We start from the raw sequence: 12,889 nt of genomic DNA, 5'->3' as shown, positions 1-12,889 counted from the left end.
AGTTGGTCCAGAAGGTCATCAAACCATGGGATCGGGTACCTATTCTAGATAGAGATCTTGTTCAGCACCCGATAGTCAATACAGAGTCTCCAAGTCCCATCTTTCTTCTATACCAACATGATCGGCCTCTAACAAGGTGATGAACTCGGTCAGATGTGACCTTTTTGTAGCACCTCCTAAATCTACCTCTTGATTTTGTCACTCTCTAGAACAGAGCTCTGATATATTGGTCCATTGGGTAGCAGTGCACCTGGGGTCAAATCGATGGAGTGCTTGACCTGGCAGTGCAGAGGAACCCCTGCGGGGGGGGGGGGGTGAAGATGTCCTCGTACTCCTCCATGACCTTGTCCATTTGTATCTATCATGTGGAGGGGCCCTGTCTGGAGGTCATGGCCACCATCTTCTTCTTTCCATGAGGGCGTATTAGTAGGAAAACAAATTTACCGATTTTGGAAATGAGCTTATTGCATTGTTTTTAAGTAACCAAAGAGACGATGGTAGGTGATGCTACCTCCGGTATCCTGTACAACTTATTTCCCAAAGTAACAATAAAAACACGAGGCTTTGATTCATACACATCATGTCACTTCCACAAGTATGGTTGCCCTAATAATACATCACAAACATCAAGGGGAGCAACGTCACATAATACCTCATCCATGAAGGGCTTGATGTTATATGGAATGCGACACTCCTGGCTCACGCAAAGATCCCTTCCTTGGTGAAGCCACCCCATGGTGTACGGTTGGGGATTTGTTGTGGTCGATAAGCCTATACGCTTCACGATCTCTGCCGAAATGAGGTTCTTTTGGCTCCCACTGTTGACAATGAATTGTAGCGGGGAACCCTTTATTGACATCTAGGAGTGGAAGAGGTGCTCCTCCTCCTATGGATCTTTGGGTTCCTCCTTCTAGATCTTCATGGTGGCAACAGTGGCATTGGGCTCCGCATCGATAATTTGCTTCCCTTTGTCATTCCCCTTGTTGGGTTCTGACTTGGAGTCAGAACATGCATTTGATTCCGAAGCCTTTAGCTCGGCCATAGTGATTGCTTGGCCTGCCACTCACTTTCTTTTATGGAACTCACACCACTTTCTCATGTCCTTCTTCAGCTTCGTGGTGTTGTTCTTTGCTTGCGGCTTTGGTGGGTTGTCTTGGGCCAGCCCACCTTGGCTTTGTCCTTTGTTTTTCAGTTTTGGGGAAACTTTCACTTGCTTTGGATAAGAAGATCCAAAGTCTCGCTCATTCTGTTTAAACTTCTGCTTGATCTTGACAGTGTATTGGTACACCATGCCAAGTGAGGAGATGTCCGGGAACTCCATCTCGTCCTGAATGTACCTGTGTAGGAAACTCTGGTATTTGAGTACCAAATTCTACTCAGTATCCATGATACCCAACTTTATGTGAATGGTATGAAAAATATTGGTAAACTCTAGCACTTCTTGATCCCTTCATTGCTGTAGTGTGGTCCACTTTATGTATTTACCCTCATAGTTTCCAACAGGGTAGCACTGCTCCTTGATTGCATCCCAGAATGAATTCTAAGTGGGTGCGGCTGAAAACAGTGAGGTCATACTTTCATCCTTTTGCTCGCATTAGGTTTCCCACCAGTCCTTGACATGGGGGGTGGCTTTGAGAAGAGCGAAAGTAATCTTTTCCTGTTTTAAAAATCATGAACAGAAAAATACCATTCTAGTATATTTAACCATTTATCTATAGCGTCTACATCTATCTGACCTTCAAATGTGGGAATGTCAAAGTTAACTTGTACCTTAAAGGGTGTGGCAGTTCCAGAGTAGCTGCTAAAGGATTTGGGCAAAGTTGTCCATCATTGCATTCCTTTGTGGCTCGAGGGCCTCTTTGAGCAAGATTTTGATAGGATCTCCTACCCCCTCATATTTCTTTTCATCCTCCATGGGAGGTCGTCGGGATTTGCGAGGCTGGTCTTGCAAAGGTTTGACCAGTTCAAGCCCTAACTCCTTATATCCCAACCTTGTTGGGGACATGCAAAGAAAAATAGAGAAAGAGTAGACCAATCTGATACCATTGATCTAGATTTAAATAGGAACGCAGAAAATTATGTTGGAATTTGACAACTAATTGTAAATATGTGTTAAAATTGTATTTACTGCCAAGTTGGTTTTATACCGAAACAATAGTTATGTAACAGAGGAGGCTCCTATAAAATGATGAATGCCCGAACTATTGTAAGGAGGAGAATCATTGTTGATTTAATAGAAAATCCAATCCCTTGCCCCGTGGATGTTTCCTTGACACCCTGTCAAGGTTTTACCACGTAAACATTGTGTTTTTACTTGTGCCTTTGCATTCAGTTTCATTTAGTTTTAGTTATATATTTCTTGGTTAATTAACTTCTCTACCAAGAATTGGTATCAGAGCCAAATAGTCAAAGAGGCATGCACGCAGTGTATTCACCATTGAAACCCATGAAAAAAAGGATGAGCCCTTTCCTTATCCATTGAGTGTTGGAGTGTAGCCATCCAGTGCAAAGTTGGAGCATAGTCGGAACCGTAGTTTTTTTTAAACGCCTGTTGAAAAAATTGAGGATAATGCACAACATTCATCACAATCTGGAATCGCACGCTGAGTTCTGAAAAAAAAACGCATGCTAAGAGTTTTTTTTGGTGTTGAGGGTCTGGAAGAAAACACATGCATCGTCGAGGAGGGTCCAAGTATAGCTGCCGTCGAGGAGGTGATAGTCCGAGAAGAGGGTTTTGTTGTTGCTGATTTCCTGAAATAGCTGCTGTTGAGGAGGTGATAGTCTAAGAAGAGGGTTTTGCTGCTGTCGATTTCCTGAAATAGTTGCTATCGAGGAGGTGATAGCTTCCGTCGAGGAGGTACTGGCTTGTTTAGAGCCTAGAGCCATTGAAAAGGGTCCGAGAAGAGGCCGTCGAGGAGGGTCTGGAAAATGCAAGCTGCTCAGACATTTTCTTGAGGGTTTTCAATCAACAGTAATGATCAACAGTTCAATGCAGTTTGATCAGCAGAAATGAGTCTGGGTAATTTTTATTATTATTTAAAACAACAGAAATAAGAAAAAAAAAATTGGACGCTAATGAATTCTAAAATAAAAAATTAGGGTTTGAAGGGTTTGAAGTTTTTTCCCTGGAAATCGTTTCCTGTATATTTGAAGAAATCAATCTGTGTAGAAATTCTGAAAAAAAAGGGTTAAAACAAAAAACAAAAAAAAGGGGGGTAACAACAGAATTAAGTGTTTTGTGTTGAAAAGAAAGAAACCCTAGTTAGAGGCAGATTGTGGAGAAATTCAGATTTAGAAAATCAGGAAGAAACCCTTGTTGAAGGCAGATTGTGGAGAAATTCAAATTCATAAATAAACCCTAGAAGCACAGTTTAGAAGCAAACTAGAAAGAAATGGCTAAAATGATGAATGTGAAGTTCGAGGTGGAGAAATTCACCGGCAAGAACAACTTTGCTTTATGGAAACTGAAAGTTAGGGATTTACTAGTGCAACAAGGGTTGCACAAAGCTTTGGATAAGACAAATAAGAAACCTGCTAGCATGACAAATTCGGACTGGGAGGACTTGGATGCCCGAGCTCTCAGTACCATCAAGTTGTCCCTGGCGGATGAAGTTCTCTTCAACATTGTTGAAGACAGTACAGTTGCAGGCTTATGGGAAAAACTGGAAAAACTATATATGACAAAGTCGTTAACCAATAGAATTTATTTGAAAAGACAATTGTACAGTATTTGGATGAAGGAGGGTACAAAAGTTGTAGAACATTTAAATGTTTTTAATACACTTATATGCCAATTATGAGATATGGAAGTTAAAATTATGGAAGAAGACAATGCTATAACCTTGTTGTGTTCTCTACTCGAGTCGTGGGACCACTTTGTAACTTCAATAAATTTGAGCATTGTTGATTCTTTGAAATTTGAATCATTTGTGGCAGCTCTCTTATCTAAAGAAGTACGGAGGAAATCCAATACTAAGACAAATGCACTAGAAGCCATGATAGGCAGAGGATGGTTAAAGGAGAGAGGAGAAAAAACAAGGGGGTCTTCCAGATCAAAATCAAAGGGAAAGAAGTGTAAGGAAAAATGCTTCCACTGCAATAAAATTGGACACCTCAAGAAAGACTGTTGGAAACAAAAAGTGTGTGATAACCCAAAGCAGGAAGCAAATCAGGTTGATTCAGGTATGATAGATGAAGTTTTATCTGTTGAAGAATTATCTATGATAGATGAAACTTTACCTGTATGTAATGTCTCTTAGGATTTTGAAAGTTCGTTGTTAGACTCTGGTGCTTCTCATCACATGTGTCCACACAAAAGTTGGTTTACTTCATACGAAGATGTAAATGGTAGTTTTATGTTTATGGATAATAATGTATCATGTCAGACTATTGGGATGGAAAATATCAGGATTAAAATGTATGATAACACAGTTATAACATTAACTAGTGTTAGACATGTACTTGAATTGAAGAAAAAAATTGATTTCTTTGGGAGTGTTGGATTCGCATGGTTATAAGTTTACAGGTCATAATGGAGTGCTAAAAGTCTTTAAAGGCACACTAGTTGTTATGAAAGTAGAAAAGGTTGGAAATCTTTACAGGCTCAAAGGAAGTACTTAGGTTAGTGAAGTAGTGATTGTATCAAAGAAAGAAGAAGAAGGTACTCGCCTATGGCATCAACAATTGGGTTACATGAGCGAGGAAGGACTTCAGGTATTGATGAAACGTAAATCACTTCTTGTTTTGAAATCCTTGAAGTTGGATTTCTGTAAACATTGTGTGTATGAAAAACAGTGTAAACAGATATTTAAAACTAGAAGTCATAATAGTAAAGAAATTTTAGACTATATTGATTCTAATCTATGGGGACCATACTCCTGTTGTATCATATGGAGGTGCTCTATATTTTTAACATTTATTGATGATTTCTCCCATAAAGTTTAGGTGTTTATGCTGAGAAGAAAGATGATGTATTCAATGTCTTTAAACAATTAAAAGCAATGGTAGAAATAAGAACAGGCAAATCAATTAAATGTTTAAGAACTGACAATGGTGGTGAATTTACTTCTCTAGAATTTAAACAATACTATAAGGATGAAGGAATTGTTAGACACAAAAATGTTGTTTATACTCCTCAGCAAAATGGTGTTTCTGAACGTATGAATCAGAATCTTATGAAAAGAGCCAGAAGCATGATCAACAATGCTAACCTGGAAAAGGAGTTGTGGGCAGAAGCAATATCCATTGCTTGTTATTTAGTTAACAGATCACCTTCAGTAGCAATTAATTGTAAATTTCCTAAAGAAGCTTGGTCATGTTAGTCTTGTGATTATTCACATTTAAGGATATTTGGTTGTGATGCCTATTCTCTTATTCCTAAAAATCAACGTTCAAAATTAGATCCAAAATCGAAATGTTATGTCGTTTTTGGGTATGACTATGCGGTGAAAGGTTACAGGTTGTGGGATCCTACATCATGGAAGATAGTCATTAGCATAGATGTAACATTTTATGAATATTCTCTTTTAAAATCAAATGTTGGAATAATTGAACAGGAACAGGTATCTCCAAATCAACAAATTCAGTTGGAGGCTAGACCTTTCTTTGAAAGTCAAAAGGAAGAAGAGACTTCTAGAGGAAAAGGTGATGAAGATACAAAGGAAGTTGTTGAAGTTTCTGAACCAGTTTAGCAACCAGTCACTCTAAGAAGGTCTACAAGGGAAAGAAAAACTCCCAAAAGGTATGAAGATTCCACTTCATCTTTTCTTTGATTACTGAAGATTGGGAACCTTCTTGTTATCAAGAAGTAGTAGATGACACTGATAATGAAAAATGGAAAATGACTATGGAAGAAGAAATGGATTCCTTAGCCAAGAACAATACCTGGGATCTTGTAGAACTTCCTAAAGGGAGAAGTGTTGTTGGATGAAAATGGGTCTTCAAATTGAAATGGAAAGTTGATGGAAGTATCGAAAGGTATAAGGCGAGACTAGTAGCAAAAGGGTATTCTCAGTTTGAAGGTATTGACTTTCATGAGATTTTTTCACCAGTTGTAAAACTTTTTTCTATTCGTACTGTGTTGGCACTAACTGCATTACTTAACCTTGAGTTAGAATAGTTAGATGTTAAAACAACTTTTCTACATGGTGATTTGGATGAAGAGATATATATGGAACAACCATAAGGTTTTGTACAAGGTCACAGTAGAAGATTAGTTTGCAAGCTCAGGAAATCATTGTATGGCCTGAGGAACTCTCCCAGGAAATGGTACAAGAATTTTGACTCCTTCATGGTGAGCCAAAGCTTTATTAGAAGTGAGTATGATCATTTTGTATACTTCAAGAGTTTCAGTGGCATATTGATTATGTTATTTTTGTATGTTGATGATATGCTTATTGCAAGAAAAAGCATGGAAGAGATCAACAAGTTAAAGGCTCAACTCTCTAGGACGTTTGATATGAAGGATCATGGACCAGCAAAACATATCTTGGGCATAGAGATACACAGAGATAGGAAAAATGGTAAGCTTTGGTTATAACATCAGAAGTATGTGGAAAGAGTACTTGAAAAGTTCTGTATGAACAGTGTGAAACCTGTTAATGTTCCATTAGCTTCCCATTTTAAGATTTCTTCGGTTTCGAGTCCTAGAACTAATGAAGAAAAGCAGTATATGTCTCATGTACCATATGCAAATGTAGGCAACTTAATGTATACGATGGTATCTACAAGACCTGACATTTCACATGCAGTTGGAGTTGTCAGCAAGTTCATGGCAAATCTAGGTGAAGAACATTGGCGAGTAGTGAAATGGGTGCTTCGATATCTAAGAGGCACAAGTGACCATTGCATCATTTTTAATGGTAGTGAAGGATCTGTCTGTGGATATGTAGATGCTGATTATGCAGGTGATTTGGACAAAAGGAGATCTACTACAGGTTATGTCTTTACTCTTGCAAGTGGAGCAATTAGTTGGATGTCAAAGCTTCAAGAAACAGTTGTGTTATACACTACCGAAGCAGAATATATAGCTGTTTCAAATGCTGGTAAAGAAGAAATCTAGTTATAGGGTCTACTTGATGAGATTGGAAGGACGCAGGAGAAAGTGAATGTACTCTGTGACAGTCAAAGTGCCATTCACTTGGCTACAAATCCATCTTATCACAATAAGACCAAGCACATTGATGTAAGGTATCATTTTCTTATACATGTGATCGATGGTGGAAAAGTAGCTCTCAAGAAGGTCCATACAAGGGAGAATTGTGTAGATGTATTCACGAAGCCAGTTACAGTAGAGAAGCTACGATGGTGTTTAGCTTCTCTTGGCTTGTAGAAGAGATGATGAATGGGCATGGGAAAGGGATTAGGAAAATTTTTGTCAAGGTGGAGTTTGTTGGAATTTGAAAACTAATTGTAAATATGTGTAAAAGTTGTATTTACTACTTGTTGGGCATGGAATCCCCCCATAGCTTATTTTGGGACTCAAAGCCCAAGTTTTGGTCAAATAATGTTGTAAGACTCCGCAAATTGTGGGCGCAGAGTGCGAAATGTACATTGAGTCATAAGGTTGCCGCCCTAAGTTTTGTAATGTAATATAATGTCATGTCGGCCTACCCATGGTCCGCGGACCATGGAATTGTATAAATAGAGCAAGGCTCTAAGTTGTAAAGAAAAGAGAAGAGAGAAGAAGGAATGGAGTCTAGAAGATAGAGAGCTTAGAGGAAAGGTCTAAGTGGCTTGGGTCGTAGTAGTAGGAATAGGCTCTGCAACTGAGTGCGCAGACCCCTGCAACTGAGTGTGCAGGGCAGAGTCGAGTCTGTAACCCAAGAAGAAGAATAATAAAGAGAATCTTGATTCCAAATATTGTGTATCTGCTTGTGTATTACTTTCTATGCATTTATACTATGTTGTTTATTGTGCGCACTTATATGAATACTGAACATTGTTAAGTATAATTGGGCTCATATAGATAAGTTATGTAATTGGATAATATCGGGCTAATAGTAAGGAACTTGGGTAATAACATGGATCGTACCTCGGGCAGGGCTGTGTGAAGGCAGCATTGCAGGCTGCGAGGTACTGATAGGTGCACGTAGTGATGTGCATGTAAGGTCAAAACCACGGACCACCGAAAAACCATCAGACATCTCTAGGGTGTGGAAACCTAGTTCTAGCACCCTCCCATACTACTTCAAGTGAGACCTCAATATGTGCTTTGTGGACTATTGCTGAAAGGGCCAATAGTACCGGGATTTTTTTGGCTAAATCATCTCTGAACCTGGATCAGGCCCCTATAAGCCAACAAATGGTTCCGTTGCTGGGGCCGAGATTTTCATAATGGATGTCTGATGTCATGACACTGGAATCCAACAAAGAAAGAAATTGAAGGGTGGTTGGATAAGAAGATTCATGAGTTCACAGTGCAGGAAAACAAGAATCCACGAGTATCTAAGGAACATGGTTGGAGCGCTACTTATATATGGAAATCCACGAAATTTTCTTTTCATCCTTTCCTTCTAAGCTGTATGAGTGGATCGCAAAGCTAGCAGACAACCAGGGAAGGCATAGGCTTGAAAAACCAATCGTGGACGTCGGAATTAGTGCACAGACTAGAAGCGTCAAGAGATAATATCATGTGAGATGTGGACCATTGGCTCAATCGAATCATAGGAGGATTTATGACTGAGTTCACGGTGGATATGACCATCAGCTATAGTGAGGCGGAGTGACGCTTCTTTAAAGGACCGTGAGGTAAGTATATTAAACCTTTGAACACTTGGATTAAGATTTTATTGTGTGAAAAACAGGTTATGTGAATAAATTAATGTTTAGGACTAAGAAAAGTGGGAAGATTTACAGAAGCGGAGGTAGTGAAGAATTAGAAACCAGTCCCTTAATTTCACCCTCACAGGAAAGCGAGGAAGAGCTCGCGAAAGTTTCTCCGAGAGGTGTGGTCAGTATAATAAGGAAGTGAATTCTGCGCTTACCATCTCCACCTACACCGCCACCCATCTCACCCTCTTCACCTCCATCTCCACCCACCCCACCTCCACCACCACCACAATTTAGTATGGCGAGTGCGATCAAACTACCAGTATTCAGAGGAGTAGGGAATGAAGATCCAGACCAATTCTGGTTTGTGGTAAGGGCGGTATGGGAAGCACAATGAGTCATGGATGACAATATCAAAAAAGCTATGCTGGTAAGTGCATTTTAGGATCGCGCATTAACATGGTACATCAAGCATTCTAATGACCATCCAAATACAGGAATCACAGAAATCCAGACCGCGTTGAATAGGGAATTTAGGAGGCCAAATTCAGAGACACAATCAATTATCAGGTTTAAGGAGATTGTGATGCTCCCGAGTGAGACCCCCTGGGATCTAGACCAAAGACTAAACAATGTGATTCGTTAGGCCAACATGACTTTGACGGATGGACAGCAGTGCGCATGGTTTGTAGTGTCACTAACACCGCATTTAAGGATAGCACTATCACAACAAAAGCTTTCCACCCAGGCCGAAGCATTGGAGATGGAAATGAGATTGTATGAGACCCATATACAAGACCCCGATCTGGGAGTCCAACAAATCCATGCACAACTGCAAAATATATGTCTGGAGATGTAGAGTTTGAAATAGGATAGGACACCTTGGCCAGAGGTGTGTGAGGAGGTATGGTGCATAAAATGCAAAGGATATGGGCATGACAAGGACCACTCTCTAGTATTCGCGAATTACTTGGCGGGAGGAGGGCTAATGCCATTAAGACCTAAGGTACAAGAAGGGCCAAGCACAACTCCTGCTTTATGGTGCGCGATATGTCAAATAGGACGAAAACACAATACGGATAATTGTCATCTATTGCAGAAGTATACGCAGATGTCCCAAAAATTGTTTTGTAATTTCTACAGGTCAGTAGGCCATGATGAATGCACCTGCAAAGGCTACAAACTAATGATGGATCAGACTCCTACCTATAGGGTGCAGACCAAAACATGATCTCTCTACCCAAATACAGGAATGGTGTGCATTGGATTTCAAGGGCGCAAACGAGATCGAGGTGGAATGGGACCAAAAAGGGGTCACAGATAACTAATTTGTTACAATTGCGGAGGGCCATGGCATTATGCCCCCAATTGTACAAACCCAACAAGGACATCATTTTTGTACTATACTCAGTTTGATCATGAGGTAGAAGACTGCCCTACCTTGATAGCGAGGCTATGCAAAAAAGGGGTACTCCAACCTCCTTCGACTTAGAATTTGTAGATGATGAGGTCTGAGCCGCGTGAAGAAGACCCGAATGTAAACATAGTGCTCAAGAGTGGTATGACCACTGGTGATGAAAAAGGTAAGCATTAAGAAGAAAGTGTGTGGGTTTGCAAGGCTCCTACAAAGGAACCTGAATTTGATTTAGAATGCGTGAAGGATACATTCATGGAAGCTAATAAGAGCTTCACGGAGGCCTCCACTTCAGGTAGTAAGGATCAACTAGAACCAGGGATGGATCCTTCAATGCTCACTACCTTTCTAGAGACATGCATGAAACTGCTACGTGATAGCAAGGTAGTAAAAATACTACAGGAACTTATCACTAGGTGTGCAGGGTTAGGAGAACCGCGCGTGGTCGGGAAACTTGGAAAACATGCATTGCGCATAGGAAGAGAAATAAGGTTGATTGCACAAGTCAATGAGTATGAAATGGATTAGGTAATCGTGGAACTCAGATCGGATGTGAATGTACTGCCAAAAAAAAACATGAGAATGCATGGGAAGACCCACGCTACAATGGTCTCCTATTTAGTTGCGAATGGCGAAACAATAGAAAATCTTGCCCATAAGAAGATTGCAAGGGGTAACATTGGAAATTGAAGGTGCGAGCGCACAGGTAGATTTTGAAGTGACAGAGATTTTCGATGATGACAATCCCTATCCTACGCTACTAGGAATAGATTGGGCCACCGATATGAATGGAGTCATAAATATGAAGAAGCGCAAAATCATTTTTGAGAAAAAGTCACTACGCATAGTAGTACTGCTACATCTATCCGAAGGAGCACGATACACTAAACTGGTGCACGGCGATGATAGTGATGATGATCTTGATTGCATCTACAAGATAACCACATGAGAACAGGATTGGGTGAACCCGACTGTAGATGGTAGGATTCTGTGGAAGTGCGAAAAAGAGATAGAGCAATGGCAGAATTGGCTGCATGAAGTAACAATGCTTAATTGCAGCATGATGGTTAGATCACTGCGCTGTGTGACAACAGAGATAAGGGACCTGCCTATGTATGACGGGTTGACCGCGGTGGATGAATTCCTATACAAATTTGAAAGCGCAGTACTATAAAAGCAGCAGTTCGATGCTCTGAAATGGGCACTGCGTGCGACGCTCGCAAGGTGGTGGGGTACACATCAGAGAAGTTTTGACGAATGGCATGAATGCAGAAGGATGATGCGCCTACGATTTTGGAAACCGTAGATATGGCTAGTAGACAAATATGACAGATGGGATGACCCACGTACACACCTCACAAAATGGACCAAGGTCTATGGGGAAGAGCCACAGCCTGAATGGGTACAGCCTGAAGCTCCACCATGGTATGAGAAAATGGGATGCCTTGCGCGAGGGATTTTTGTTAACTTTCACATTTGAAGATCGTTGGTGGGATACTGTTGATGATGTGCTACAGGCAGTAAAAGCAGTTATTTTCAAAATACCCCAAGAGCCAATGGAAGTACTTCAGCCAGAATGGGCGACACAACTGAGCTACGCACTAGAGTGTTACAATGTAAATGTTGAGGAGGATGATGAGGACCCACAAAATATTAACATTCCAGAAATGGAAGGCTGCTGCAAGATTTGAGGACCATCACTTGAGGATCCCAACATCACCGTGCCAGTAAAAAAAAAAAGCAGGTAAACATTGGAATCAAGGTAGAGCCGAAGTACTCAACACTTGGGGACTATTGGGATGACGCCATAGTGGATAAGGTCGCTAAGTTACTCCGCGAATACCAAGACTTGTTCCCGACCAAAATTACGGACTTAAAAGGGATCGTTGGTGACTTAGGGATGATGAAGATCATCCTGAAACCCAACGTGAAGCTAGTTAAGCAGTGGCCTTACTGCTTGAATCCGAGATATAAAGAAAAGGTCCACGAAGAATTAGACAAAATGATCACAGCCAGAATTATTGAGCCAGTGGAAGAATCCGACTGAGTGAGTCCTATGGTAGTACAGGAGAAAAAGCAAAAGGATGAAATAAGAATATGCGTGTACCTTAGGAAGTTGAACGACGCCTATGTACATGATCCATTCCTGAAACTATTCACAAATGAAGTACTGGAGAATTTTGGCGGTCAGAAAGCATACTCATTCATGGATGGGTTCTCAGGGTACCATCAGATCAAGATCGCACCGAAAGATAGGAGCAAAATGACCTTAGCAATAGAATGGGGATGCTTTCAATACATCGTTATGCTGTTTGGAATGAAGAATGCTCCAGCCATATTTTCGTGCATCGTTGTGGTTGCATTCAAAGAATACATCCACAAGTTCTTGGAGGTCTATCTAGATGATTGGACTATCTTTGAATTAGTTAAGCACCATGTAGCAAGCTTATGTGTGATGCTGGATACTTGCCGTCGACACCAGATTGCATTGAACCTTAAGAAGTGCACATTCATCATTCCCTTTAGAAACTTGTTGGGACATGTTGTCTGCAAACAAGGACTGATGGTGGACCCTGCAAAGATTGTCATTATTCTAAATTTGGAAGCCCCGCGAAGTGTTAAACAATTGCGCTTTACCTTGGGACACACCGGATACAATAGGAAGTTCATAAAAAATTATGCCCAAATAACAGCGCTGATGGAAAA

The sequence above is a fragment of the Pinus tabuliformis genome, chromosome 5_2 (genome assembly GCF_031772625.1).
Source record: "Pinus tabuliformis cultivar Carrire ecotype Pingquan chromosome 5_2, CPIR1, whole genome shotgun sequence".
NCBI classification, from domain to species: Eukaryota; Viridiplantae; Streptophyta; class Pinopsida; order Pinales; family Pinaceae; genus Pinus; species Pinus tabuliformis.
The sequence above is the reverse complement of the archived record's forward strand: the minus strand, read 5'-3'. Positions refer to the sequence as shown.